Source organism: Squalius cephalus, assembly GCF_949319135.1.
Source record: "Squalius cephalus genome assembly, chromosome: 18".
Lineage (NCBI taxonomy): Eukaryota > Metazoa > Chordata > Actinopteri > Cypriniformes > Leuciscidae > Squalius > Squalius cephalus.
Window position 1 is genome coordinate 24,546,132 of NC_137139.1, and position 14,985 is coordinate 24,561,116.

The 14,985-nt window shown below is 40.1% G+C and overlaps 1 protein-coding gene and 1 long non-coding RNA gene across 2 annotated transcripts in view; one reads left to right on the top strand and one right to left on the bottom strand.

Annotated features, from left to right (window-relative positions):
* The window catches only part of camta1a (calmodulin binding transcription activator 1a), a 434,758-nt gene that overhangs the window by 94,768 nt on the left and 325,005 nt on the right, over positions 1-14,985 (bottom strand).
* LOC307146093 lies at positions 3,622-9,807 on the top strand. Its single transcript, XR_013819046.1, has 3 exons — positions 3,622-3,700; positions 3,805-3,938; positions 9,745-9,807. It is a non-coding gene; the product is annotated as an uncharacterized lncRNA (long non-coding RNA).

Here is a 14,985-nt window from a genome sequence, read left to right on the forward strand (position 1 = left end):
AACTACCTGAATTAACCATTAATTACAGTAGAAATACATGTTAATAAAGCATTTATTAACACACTAAGTAACTATTACTATATGTCTGAATAATAATATGTATTTAAACAGTTTATTAATCATTTACTTACACTTTCTAAGTGATCCTATGAACCACTGACAACTCCTAAATAACCGGTTTGTAAATAATGCAATACTTCATTTAGATATGATAAATGATAAATTTATCATTAATAAAGTATGAAAATACAATTATTAAACACATTATAGATATGCTTATAAACCAAGAGCAAAGCATTTATAACTGTATTTATAAACTGCTTATTAATGTCTATTAATGCTTTATAAATGACAAATTAAAGGAGAAGTTCACTTTTAAAATGAAAATTCTGTCATCATATACTCACCCTCATGTTGTTTCAAACCTGTATGAATTTCTTTATTCTGCTGAACAGAAAGGAAGATATTTAGAAGAATATCAGTAACCAGAGAGTTTTTGGGTCCCATTGTCTTCCATAGTATATTTTTTTCCTACTATGGAAGTCAATGGGACCCAAAAACTCTCTGGTTACTGATATTCTTCTAAATATCTTCCTTTCTGTTCAGCAGAAGAAAGAAATTCATACAGCTTTGAAACAACATGAGGGTGAGTATATGTTGACAGAATTTTTATTTTAAAAGTGAACTTCTCCTTTAACTGTTTACTAATAAGTATAAGCAAGTAAGTAAATCAATAAATACATATTTTGTTAATTAAAAAAAAAAGCTTTTAAGGGGTTTTCAGGACTTTAAATGAATGTCCATTTCACAGAGCTATATTATGGCATGCAGCAGGCTTCACCTTGACTCTGTTGGATATTTTTTGTATTCCATCGATCAGCAGAGTGACAACTGAAATTCACTGACATTCAGACATCGATAAAAGATATAATAAAGACAGTGGCAAAGTTGGGTGATTGAAAGAGGGCGTTAGAGACACAGGAAGCAGAGGAAGAGGTGGAGTGGAGGGAGTGAGTTATGTGACATACAGTATCTCCGGAGCTCAATCCCCTCAACAGTTTACTTTCCCCAATTACAGATATGGGCCGACCCGTTTTATCCTTGCTCATGAGTGATATGACGCCTCCGTCCTTCAGTGTGCTTCCCGCACTCCAGATGATCTAATGTGACAGAGTACAGGTGTTAGTTATCAGAGCTTTGCTTCGTCGGAAAACAGCAGGCTTTATTTGCGACTGAGAGCAGGCTAACCGTCCCTGGCTCTCGTGCCATCTCAAGGTTAGGAATGCTCACTCGGAGAATGAATGCGGACGCTAATGCCTTTTCCACAAGCGTCATTCCTGTTTCCTCTCTCCTGAAGTGGTTCAAGACTGCTGCTTGATTTATACGCCACACGCACCATTAATCCTGCAACCATGCATGGCTCTGCTGAATAATTGATCTCGGTGCTTCTGTAACTAAATCTGTCAAAACAATGACGACAAATCCCCCACAAATCGCTGGCCCCCACCAATGGCTTATGGTCTGCTAAAAGTCAAAATATGTTAATGTTAAAACAAACATTATAATACAAACAAAAAACGCTCATACCCAATGAAAAGAGAGGATGGAGCAAGTGGCATAGGAAATTAATGAGTGTGTGTGTGTGTGTGTGTGTGTGTGTGTGTGTGTGTGTGAGAGAGACACTCTTCCTGACCACAAGAGGGAGTTTTACAGCTATGGTCTATTCTGGCTGATGTGTGTACCCATGAGGTGAGGGTGAAACTCCTGCAAATCAAAAGAACATGTTGTAATGACATCAGGGAAATCAGAAAGTTATCCTGGTTCTTAAGCATTTCCCTTTTGAGAACAGATCTTTTGAGACTAATTTGGATGCAAAAATGGCCCTAGATTGTTGCTGTTTACATTCACAATTATTTAATCAAACTGTGTACCATTAGAAGGATTTAGGATTCTAGTTTCGATATTTTACCACTATTTATGATGAAAAATGGTTAATGACAGTGAATTCTTAATTTCTGTCACGAGGACAAAATCAACTTGTAGTTATTTATATTCCAAATAGAATAACTAGACATACATATTGTGACACGCAATGAGACACTGTAATAGACTCAAGTCTGTTCTCATGTTTTTCTACTACACACCAAAAGGGGGCGCTGGTATACTCAAGTGTGAGGTTTAAAGCCAGGTACGTAGTAGAGGAAGACAGTTTCGTGCTCAATCGAAGTAAGATATTCTTTTGTGTTATCTGTACAGTGTAATTCCATGATTTCTTTCTGTCATTTTATATATGTTTTCATAACTATTGTGTTTGTGTTTGCTATCATGCTATTTTGCTAATGTTATTTCATCTGTGTTTATAGAAGGACTTCTTGATACATGTTGTTGATGACTTACTGTGTAATTCATGGAATTAGAGATCAAGTGGATTTCTGTTCATGACCTTTGTTGGCATCGCTTGTGGATCCAGTTGGATTTGGCGCTCAAGGTTTAAGATCAATTTCTTTCTGTGTGAAATTTTGATGGATTATTTTTTTTCTCTATCTTTTGGATTTCTCGGATTTTTGCTTTACCTCAATTACAAGGGACACTTTCTTTCATCGACGGACAATCTCAAACAAAGTCTCTTGCATTCATAATACTTACAATACAGCTCTTATCTGAACAATTCTTTCATTTATATTTGATTCAAAGATTTAGTATTTACTTTTTTTTCTATTTTCAATTTCAATTGCTGGTTGATTTGGTGCTATACATTCCTATGATATATAAACTATCCACGATGCTTAATTGTTTTGGGTTCAAACTGTCTAATTTATGTTTATGGTTAGTTGTTGAGTCCTCCCAAAATTCAGATTTATAACAGCCTCTAACCAGTGTAGTTAGAGATTTGTGATAACACATACATACATACATACATATTCAGTAGGCTACATGCATTCAATTGCATCTTCTCTGGTTTATTTGTGATCAGGGCTTCACTAAAAAACATCTATTATGGATTTTAGTCCAAAAGTGTGCACATTTGAAAAAATATTTATTTATTCACATTTACTAAATTATGTCATTCGATTGTGTTCACAATTTCGCAGTAAGTAGTATAGATTTATACCATCAGTTATTACTGTAGCTGTAACATGAAAATACTGGCCAGAGTAGAGGATATTTCAATATCAATGCACCTTAGTCATCATTGCTATAGCATACATTGCTATACACATGCTATTTAGAACAAAACGTCAAGGTACAGTATACTGCATCTAAGAGAGAATTTAGCTTTTATAATTAGACAAAGTTTTGTTATCAACACAGCTAGCAAAACAGTTTCCATATCCGTCCTCTCTAAGCTGGCCTGATGTTGGCAGTCATAGGGCTCCAGAGGCTGTAAATAATGTCCCATGTGCTGTATGGAGCAATACACACACATCACCCACAGCCATCCTGTGCCAATTTGCTGTTTTCTATGTCTCAGGGAACCGCCGCCTGGAAGGCATCTGTATGCGTAGCTATTCCAGCCCATTTACATGCAGTGCCCTCTGGACAGAGATGAGCTTCTGCTTCTCTCTCAGCCTGTCTAGTGGGGGGAACGGGGCGAGATGACCCTGGCAGTGACTGCATCCACTGAGATAGGGGTTTCTGCTAATGACCACAGAGCAGGTCATCAGAATCAGACAGCGAGAGCCGCATCAAAGAACGGAATGTACTACGATTAAATCTCTGGCATGAAGCAATTCATCTCGCCTGATGTATTAATTAAACAACTGTGTTGGCTTCCGACTAATTACCATTTTGTCCCATTTGCAGGAGATCTAGCCAGTGAAGGTGGAGCCACATTAGTGCAGAGCCAATCCGGAAGCCTGGAAGGGCTGCAACAGGATGTGTCCTACGAAGAACTCGGATTTATACTAGCAACACAATGTAGCTGATTAATTAGCAAGGTCAAGTGGATATCGCTTTGTGGTGTTTTCTAATGAGTCCCTGAACACAGGCGGAGAACTAAAAGAAGGAGGAGTGTGAGTTTACGGGTGGGAGTATGAGTGGAAGAAAGAACAGAAGAGTGAGAGAGATAGTTTTCCCATCAGTGTAATGCTCTGTTCCATATCAGTCCCAGCGGGATGGAGCGCTCCGCCGTCATTAGCGTCCACCCACCGCTGAATCTAATTAGCCATCCTTTTGCTCTGACACACACACACACATACTGTATATATACAGAAACACACACCGCTGCATGCACATGATCAGCAGATAGGCTGGCGTGAGTGCTGGTGACCTTAGGTTTCAGGCTGCCGTTACTAAGTCACTGTGAGTGACAGTATGATGAGTACAGCTTCCCTGCTGAGTTTCTTTCGGGGCCCGCCGTGCCCACCCCCCAGCTCATTACTGTGGGAGAGATTGTTTAGATATCTGCCATGACAGTCACAATGACTACAGGGGCCACTGAGTAGCATGTGTGCACGTCCATCTCCATGTCCGTCCCAAAAGCATCTCCCTCACCCTTTAGGAGCCTCTTTACGCTTTCTAATGCTACGCAGGGGGCATATATTACACAGTTGAGTCTGTCCAAGCAAATGCCTACCTAAAATGCCACTCATGGCGAAATGACCATCTCCAGCACTTTACTTCTGCAGCTCCGCTCTGTTTGTGCCATTTTGCCCTCTGTAAAGTCTAATTGAAGTGCAAGATTTATGTAGGCAGTTGATGGTCTAGGGGGAACACTGAGAGCAGACGTTACCAAGACGGCATGTAAATGAAACTCAGTGCCTGCCCAGCAGAATAGCAAACAAAACAAAAAAAAGTTTTTAGTTTCTAGAGTGTGTTTCTATATTTATTAAAAACAACCTAAGCAGTGAAAGCACTAATGCTATTGCAGGAAAAAAATCTAAAAAACAAGAATCAGACATAAGTTCAGCAGATCTCTGCAGAATAGTAATATCAGTAAGTTCAACAAATCCCCAAGGCCTTTACTTGTTCGTTTATTAAATATTTGGATATATTTGATTTTGCTTTCAGCTACTAATTAGAATGTCAAGGTCAAAAAAATACCAAGCTATTTGGTTTGGCGAGAAAACAAAATGTTACTGGCCTTTGGCAGGAAATTTTATAACTCCAATTTTGTAAGTTCTTTCAGTGGAAATCGACCACTCGGGTATCTAAATCTAAATCTATCTAAATCTAAATCTAAAGTCAGTTTTTCTAGAAATCCATGTGGTGAATGTGTGTGAATATGTGAAATATTCCTCGCATTAAGCCAGCAAAACAAATCACTATAACAGGTGCAGTTTCACCAAGAAATGGAGACTAGTTTGTACACAGTGAGTGACACAATGACGTGATGATTGTCACCAGGGCCGTGCCCACCATTGAGGTCCCCGAGGTCCGAACTTCAGAAATTTTTCAAAGTGTAAATAATGAAGGTTGGGAAATAATTGCCTAATATTAACTCTACTTTGGTGCTGCAATGATATTGCACATCGCCACGATAACCAACCTTCTCATCTGAGCTGCTTCAGTGGACTAACACCGCTCATCAATTAGTGATGGGTCGGTCATGAACGATTCGTTCATTTTGAACGAATCTTTAATAGGACTCTGGACTACCGAGTTGTCTCAGAGAGTGATTTGTTCATTTTGTGTTGACTGCACATGCGCCACATCCTATAGGTTCTGTACTGGAAACAGAAATGATTAGTTCATCTCTCGAGTCTTCGGGTTGGGGTCAGAGTCTTTCATTCTTCCTGTCAGTCCCATAGAGGACTGTCAGTACCAGATACTATGCTGTCAGTACCAGAAAGAGAAATGATTAGGTCTTTCGCTCTTTTGTCACGTGACGTGACATAAATTATTTAATGTTTCGCAAACTTTCTCATAAACACGTTTTTATTCCATTTTTTTTAACAGTTACATGCTGCGTTTTTGGTCTCAAATTATAGCTTTTTTATTTCTTTCAATTTATAATTTTTAGAATTTCTGTCATGGTTCTTTTCTAGCCTAGAAATCTAGATGCACCCTAGCGGCAGCAACATTTATTTTGCTTCCAGGGTAGTCTAGCAACTCTCCGTTGACTTTCGAGCTGGAAAAACCAAACTCTGGTCAGGCCAATCACATTGTGTATAGAGTCGGTGGGCGGGCTTAACATTATTAATGACGACAGAGTTGTGACGGTTCCATGTGAATTCCCTGCTACTTGAAAACAAAGAATGGCTGATGACGAACAGTGGTCTTTCGAATCGGCTTTGGACGTGACTCTGGAGGACTTGGAGTTAAGCTTTTCTTTGAGAGAAGAACAAAGAATGGCACTTAAGTCATTCTTAAAAAAGGAAGATGTGTTCGTAGTTTTGCTGGCCAGATATGGCAAAAGTTTAATCTATCCTTTTACTGTCTATGAATCTATCAACTAACGTTAGCTCCGCTGTTGGGAAAACGCTCTGGTTGGTTGAAGCGCTGTCCTATTGCGTGCAGAGGGAATCTGAAAGACAGCCGTTTATCCCGCCCCTCAGATTGAGCCATGTCTATGGTGAGTTGCCAGACCTAACATCTTGATGTAGGTCTGGCTTGCCAGGCTAGTTCTTTTCCATATGAATGTTGTACTAAAGAGTTGGTAATGCTTTAAACTTTATCTATGATGTGGAAAATCTGAAAAACATTCAGCTGAAATGCACGAAATTACTCGTAAAATGATCCGAACTTCCCACTACTATCATCGATGTCAAAATGTTTGAGATGACCAATCAAATCAAAGTAGGTGGGCTTTATGTTCACAGAAGCGGTGAGCCGAGTGTGAATTCCAGCACAATATAGTATTATTGTTTAAATATATATATATATTTATATGGGTCCTCGAATGTTTCAATATTTCATCATTATCAGCACTTTTCACCGTTTGTATCACTCCGCTTGTCTGTGTTTGTGCATCTTGCATTATTCAGTCAGTAGGTGGCGACAAGTATCTTAATTTATGCTACTGCCCACTGACATGCTTTTAAAGCTATTGCTATCCATTTTTTGTCCTTCAAACACCTTAAAATGCACATGTGTAGATCAAGAAAATCTACATTTTCTCAGGGAGGCATTTCACCAAACACCCCTAGCAAGATCAATTTTGGGGCCTCGGTTTTTATAAAACCCTGCGTACGCCCCTGTTTGTCACTATTAATATCCAAGGGCAAAACAACAACTACAAAAATCAACAAAATTATACATTTCATAAGGACAGATATACACTGAACAAAATTATAAACACAACACTTTTGTTTTTGCCCCCATTTTTCATGAGCTGAACTCAAAAGATCTAAAACTTTTTCTATGTACACAAAAGGCCTATTTCTCTCAAATATTGTTCACAAATCTGTCTAAATCTGTGTTAGTGAGCACTTCTCCTTTGCGAGATAATCCATCCACCTCACAGGTGTGGCATATCAAAATGCTGATTAGACAGCATGATTATTGCACAGGTGTGCCTTAGGCTGGCCACAATAAAAGGCTACTCTAAAATATGCAGTTTTATCACACAGCACAATGCCACAGATGTCGTTTTGAGGGAGCGTGCAAAGGGCATGCTGACTGCAGGAATGTCCACCAGAGCTGTTGCCTGTGAATTGAATGTCCATTTCTCTACCATAAGCTGTCTCCAAAGACGTTTCAGAAAATTTGGCAGTACATCCAACCGGCCTCACAACCGCAGACCACGTGTAACCACACCAGCCCAGGACCTCCACATCCAGCATCTTCACCTCCAAGATCGTGTGAGACCAGCCACCCGGACAGCTGCTGCAACAATCGGTTTGCATAACCAAAGAATTTCTGCACAAACTGTCAGAAACCGTCACAGGGAAGCTCATCTGCATGCTCGTCGTCCTCATCGAGGTCTCGACCTGACTGTAGTTCGTCGTCGTAACTGACTTGAGTGGGCAAATGCTCACATTCGATGGCGTCTGGCTCTTTGGAGAGGTGTTCTCTTCACAGATGAATCCCGGTTTTCACTGTACAGGTCAAATGGCAGACAGCGTGTATGGGGTCGTGCGGGTGAGCAGTTTGCTAATGTCAACGTTGTGGATCGAGTGGCCCATGGTGGCGGTGGGGTTTGGGCAGGCGTATGTTATGGACAACGAACACAGGTACATTTTATTGATGGCATTTTGAATGCACAGAGATACCGTGACGAGATCCTGAGGCCCATTGTTGTGCCATTAATCCACGACCATCACCTCATGTTGCAGCATGATAATGCACGGCCCCATGTTGCAAGGATCTGTACACAATTCCTGGAAGCTGAAAACATCCCAGTTCTTGCATGGCCAGCATACTCACCGGACATGTCACCCATTGAGAATGTTTGGGATGCTCTGGTTCGGCGTATATGACAGCGTGTTCCAGGTCCTGCCAATATCCAGCAACTATCCGCACAGCCATTGAAGAGGAGTGGACCAACATTCCACAGGTCACAATCAACAACCTGATCAACTCTATGCGAAGGAGATGTGTTGCACTGCACGAGGCAAATGGTGGTCACACCAGATACTGACTGGTTTTCGGACCCCCCCCCCAATATAGTAAAACTGCACATTTTAGAGTGGCCTTTTATTGTGGCCAGCCTAAGGCACTAATCAGCTGTCTAATCAGCATCTTGATATGCCACACCTGTGAGGTGGATGGATTATCTCAGCAAAGGAGAAGTGCTCACTAACACAGATTTAGACAGATTTGTGAACAATATTTGAGAGAAATAGGCCTTTTGTGTACATAGAAAAAGTCTTGGGGGGGCAAAAACAAAAGTGTTGCATTTATAATTTTGTTCAGAGTATCCTGTGATATTATAAATATATAAATGGATACTTGTCTATGCAAATCTCAAACCTCACAGTCCTAGTGATCTGGTGTTTGTGTAAACAGATGAATGGGCTACAAAGAACCCACTTAACTGCAAAGCAACAGCCTACAAGAATGGGGCAGAAGAAACAAGCACGGATGTTTAAAAATCAGTGAATAGGCAGGGTACGACATTATCGCAAACAGCGAAATAGCGTGAGTGTGTTTGTTGGGAAACAAAGTATGAGCCGCACAGCTCACATACCACAGGTGGGCAAGTGGGAATAATTGTGTAATTACATCAAATGTGTTCACGAGGACGACAGCATGAATCAGCCCTGAGACACACACACTCACACACATACATCTGCAGCAGCTCGCAGCTCACAGCACCTGCAAACCCTGATCACTCTCTCCATACATAACGACCAATAAAGCCACTGCTGACTCCTACTGAAACACAGCCAACAGGGAAGAGAGAGCGAGAGGGAGAAGAAGAGGACTCGCATGATAGCACCCACTGAAACAGGCTTCACAAGCCAGCGGCTCCTCATTTAATGTGTGACCTGTCTCATCCCTTCGCCCACGGTGTGTGTGTGTGTAAGATACTGGTGTGGGATGCCCTGTGAGCAGAGGGCTCCAGGAAGCAGCCTGCTTGACTGTGACTGAGGGTGTTAATTAAAAGCCATGGTGAAGCCAACCAGAAGAGTAGGGTGAGCGGCATAGTGGACGAGCATAGACTATGGGAACAAAAAAAATAAAAAAGAGAGAGAGAGAGAGAGAGAGAGAGAGAGAGAGAGAGATAAGAAGCACAAAAAGGAATAAAAGAAAAAAGGGGAAGACAGAGAGTAAGCGGGTGAAGGGATGGGGACAGCATGGGGCGAGAGCCGGGGATAATTACTGCTAATAAAAGCTAATGGAATTTATCCCTCTTGTCAGGTGTAAGATGATGTGATTATGGCCGAGCAGGCTGAGGGGAAATTGGGAACTGATCCGTTAATCCCCCTATCCTCCTGCACCATGGACGAGTGGAGGGCCGAGGGGACTTACAGAGGAGTGGAAACTTAAGAACGAGAACTACAATGAACCGAATGGAAAACGGCTCAGAAAATAAGTGACATCTTCAAAGTGCCTGTTGGGTCAATGAGTGTATGTACAGCTTATATAGTCCTTGAATCTTTGCATGGAATTAAGAAATCAGATTACTACAGTCTTTTGGAGTGTAATATTGAAGCCAGCATCAGAAAGTGTCTCCTTCAAAGGTCATGGGTCTTTCAGCAGGACAACGATGCTTAGCAACAACACCCTGGACTGGAGTGTGTAGCAATGAACCCACATTTTGGACCCTTTGAGGAGATAATACAAGATTCATTGCTACATTCTACTGATAACAGAAAGCAGATGATTTGATTTAGTTAATAATCCCTGATTTTAACTATTTGTACAATGACAATGACTGCATTTTTCAGCACTACTGGTGGCCACAGGAAGAATATAAATGGAATTGTGCATTATTAAAAAATAAAATAAAATAAAAATAATAACAAAACAATAATAATTATAAAGCAGGGGGGCAGTATTTAAGTGATTAACTCATTAAAAGTAACAGAGTAACATGCTATATGATAATGATCCTGTGATTTTTTATTGTTCAATTTTTAGACTTTCTTCCAGCTCTACCATAGCTTTCTGGCCTGCTGACCTTGATTGAATATCACAGCACAGCAGACGCTGAAAAAGAACAGTGTGTGGACGTTTGTGTGTGTGTATTTTCACACAGTGGAAGCTGAAAGGACACACTCCACCCTGTGATTCTCACCATTTTATGTGCGTATCAGCTTTATATCACTTTTTGAGCTCTCCAAGTGGATATATGTGTGTGCAAGTGAGCTACGTCTGCAGATGCAGAGATGATCAGTGCTGTAGTTATTGCAGCACACAGATCTCAGTCTCTATCTCCAGGCAGCACCTGCTCCAGGTCTCGATCAGATCAGGAGGTACAGGCTAGAGGTGAGCTGAGCTGAGCAGAGCAAGCGAATGAGTAAAGATGGAACAGGTGTTTGAGAGAGAAAGAGAGAGGATGGATGGATGGAGATAAGCCAGTTAATGAAAACCTGTATCCACAAAATCCAACACAACTCAAATCATAAAAAAGAAACTGAGTACCATAACAGCAATTCCCAATGAAATTCAGAAGCATCCAACAGTTAGCTGAATAACAATCATCCACTCCCACAGGAAATCTCTCCACATTCTTTTGTATAACATCAGATTTCTCCTGAGCCAAAAAGTTTCCTTTACTGTGTGTTTAGTACATCGAACCAAGCCTCCACCCTTGCTGATGCTCAATGAGTTTGTCTAGTGTGTGAAAAGGCTTTTTATGGGTCTGTTTGTGCTTGTATGAGGATGGGTGGGATTTATTACAGTGGAATATATATGCTGATGCCTCTCTACAGCAGTATAAATGCAACTGAATACAGAAGGACCACACATTAAAAAAACTATATTCATCAACATCTATATTACAGTTTTTCTCAATTGCTAAAACACAATTTCTGAAACCTTGCTCCATTTTCTGAAAACATTAAACACAAAACCTCATCTTCAAGCACTATTTTCAAAACCTCTGACTCCTCTTGCAAAATGAAACTTTCGCCTCAAAACAGTTTTACCTGTGTTCAAAATCAAACACTGCTCTCAAATCATAAACAAAGTGATCAAAATGATATACACTATCAAGCAGTCAGTAAACAATACACCAAAAAATAGAAAACACATTGTTCGAAATATAGTTCTCAGGGAGAAGTACAAATTTTAATCTCAAAACAAATTTCATATTTTTCCGTCATTGTCTTTTGATGAACGAAAACATGTTCTATCATAGTAGCTCAAAATTTATCAGAAATTACTACTCTGCTTTGCTCTTTGCAATTTTTTTTTGCTCTTCCTCCTCCTTGTACCCCTATTTTTACAGTACATATCCTGCATCTCACAAACTTGTCCTTTGTCTCTGTGATACTGTAATTCTTGTTCTTTGTTGATATGAACCTGCAACCAGTCAAAATCTATTGAGCAGTCAGTACTGTAAACAAATGGTACTGTTAACAATGTTCAGGGCCATACAATTTGTTCATTGTACAGTATACAGCCTACAATGCACTGTACTACAGTATACAATACTAAAAGGGACAAAAATCAAAGGAGTAAACGTGATCAATGTGCTGCTTCTTGTCTTTGGGCTGGGTCAGGCCAGGCCAGAGCACTTCGTCGATATCACAAGCAATATTGTCCCTCCGTCTTCCTTGCCCTCCTCTCCCTCTTCCTCTTTCTTGCCCTCCTCCTCTTCCTCCTCGTCGCCCACCTCACATACGCACTCGTCCTCGTCCTCTTACATTGTTTCTTCTATCCATTCTCAGACTTTCTCCTTCCCACCTTCAACAACCTGTTTGCTCTCTGAACTAGCTTATATTTGTTGTGTCACATCTTTTGAAAAAGGTTAAATCAATTTTGAGTGGTTGTGTTCAATCAATGACATGTGTTCTCTATTTGTATTTGATTGTTGCCTCTTGTGTTTACCAGTATGGATGACATGTGCATTAGAGTGCAGAATGTGTTTTGAGAATGAGAATGTGTTTAGAATTTTGCTGAAAAGTCTAAGTGAGATCTGCAAATTGTGTTTTACCATGTGAAATGGTTTAAGGTATTGACAACAGACTGCACAATTAGCTAAATGAGTTCAGGCAACTGAGAACTTTGTTCAGCCAATGGGTTTTTAGTGTTTTAGCAATTGAGAAAAACTGTAATATAGCAAATATTTAAAACCAAAATAATATTTAAAATAAATAAAAAAATGCACACAACAAGATGACTAAAAATTAAATTCAAAATATTAATAAAAATTATAATATTATATACAAATATTACAACAATACTGGTATGCAATGGTATGACTTTCGTATATGAAATACTTCTGAATGATATTGTTTGTGTGATACTGAGGTTCTGACTGACAGGCAGCAACAAAAAAGCAAAAGAACAGCGAGAGTGAGAACAAAAAACACAGCTTTTCATTACACACACACACACACACACACACACACACACACACACACACACACACACACACACACACACACACACACACACAAACCTTTGTGCATTGTGCATTTGTGCACCCCCTTCACTGTCCAAGTTTTAAGCTTTTCAACTCTGAACTTAATGTTGGTTCTTTTGAATATTTCAGACAGCATTTCTGAAGCGCTCTGTCACTCTCCAGCGGCAGAGGAGATGGTCCTTGTCTAGCATGAGTTACCCAACACAGTGTACTGAAGTAGTACTCTGCATTCTGTATCGCTAGAATGCTTTCCGTAACCGACAACTATCCTCAACCTTGCTTATGCTTTGTATCTTATACGCTGTTTCTACTCCATATTGATCTATCCATTGGCCCATTTAGCCTTGCAGCCAAAGCAGAACCTTCAGAAAAGCCGTTCCCAGGACCTTAAGAGGGTGAGAGGGGGAACCAGGGTGAAAAGGAGTGGAGCGACTCCAATTCAGGTTGGTCTCTGGGGCAGACAGGCGCTGTTCTGTACATCGAAAAGCAGCCGAAAGGCTTTATTGAGCTTTAATCAGGTTGGGTGACGCTCAGTGGAGATCAATGCTTCATGCACGAGGTGCATCGACTGGGTCCTGCAGGGCCTGTCGACAGCCTCTCTCCCTCCTAATGTTACTCTTAATGAGCCAATTAGCTGACAATGGTGTGGCCAGCATCTTAAACTGTTGTTTACTGATGATTAATAATTAATTTCTCATGTTAAGGTATGAATGAAATTAAAAGAGCAAGAGGGAGCCATTAGCTCCCTATAGTAGGGGCTTATTAGGAGGAGGCACTTATTTATCTGATGGTGGGAGGGGAGGTAATTGTTCATAGAGCCAGGAGATTATAGTTCAGTGGCCAACATAGGATTTGCAATTTAAATGGCCAGTAACAAGCAGCACTTTATGAAGTGAACACATGCATCATCTCTAATGCCTAGTAAGCAAAGGTAATCTGGATCACTGCTGCCATTTATCCTTTTATCCTCCTTCCATTTATCTTACATGTACCACCCACTAACTAACTAACTAACTAACTAATGTAAATTCTGTCTTTTCCCCATGTTTGTTGTAATGAGTTTGAATAATTTACAGAATGCTGTTTTTTTGTTTGTTTTTAGATATTCATTTTGGATATGTTGTAGAGAGAAACACTCAGATCTCAATAAAATTACTAGAGAAAGTTGTATTAAACTGCAAACGAAGATACAGATTGCTTTATAATTATTAGCGACGGGCAAGAAAGCCCACGATTACTAGTTTTGACACATTTATGTACGTTATTTATTTTTTAAATTTTTTTTTGTGGTGGTGCTTTGAAGCAGATGAATTAGGAGATGCAAATTCCCTGAGCTGGTTTTAGTGTGATGACAGAGTGTTGTGTTTAAAGTGCTGAAACTTTCTCGGAGAAGATGCATCTTTAAATTAATCCGTTTTGCAACACTTCTGCTACGGCCATCAAAGCACTGCCTGTAAAACAAATTCACCACATTCAACAATAAATTTCTTTCTATTGACTAATGATATTTTCTGTATCTAACCCTAAATATTTCCTTTTGCCATTTTTATATTTTCATTAAGCATTGAAAAAAATGAAGTTTTCCTCAAGGGAACCAATGGTCTTCTCAATGATGATTTTAGGTTTTACTATCCAAATGGGAACATTTGGTAGGCAAAAACTGACCCCAAACCCACCCTACCAACAAACAGAATCTCAAAATAACCAATACACAAACACACTTAGAAACTCGCCTACCTATGCACACACACACAAACAATATCCCACGAATCGCTCACAGACTTCAATTGCTAAAGCTTCCACTTTAAATAGTCCCTATGACAAGCCTGCTGCTTTAAATAAGCACCTCTGCCAGTCTGGAGAGAACGCCTAATCCCACCCAGGAGAGCGAACACACACACACACACACACACACACACACACACACACACACACACACACACACACACACACACACACACACACACACACACACACACACACACACACACACACACACACACACACACCTCCAGGTAGAAAGAGATTGTGGAAATTTACTGGAAGGGATTCTGGGAGAATTTTGT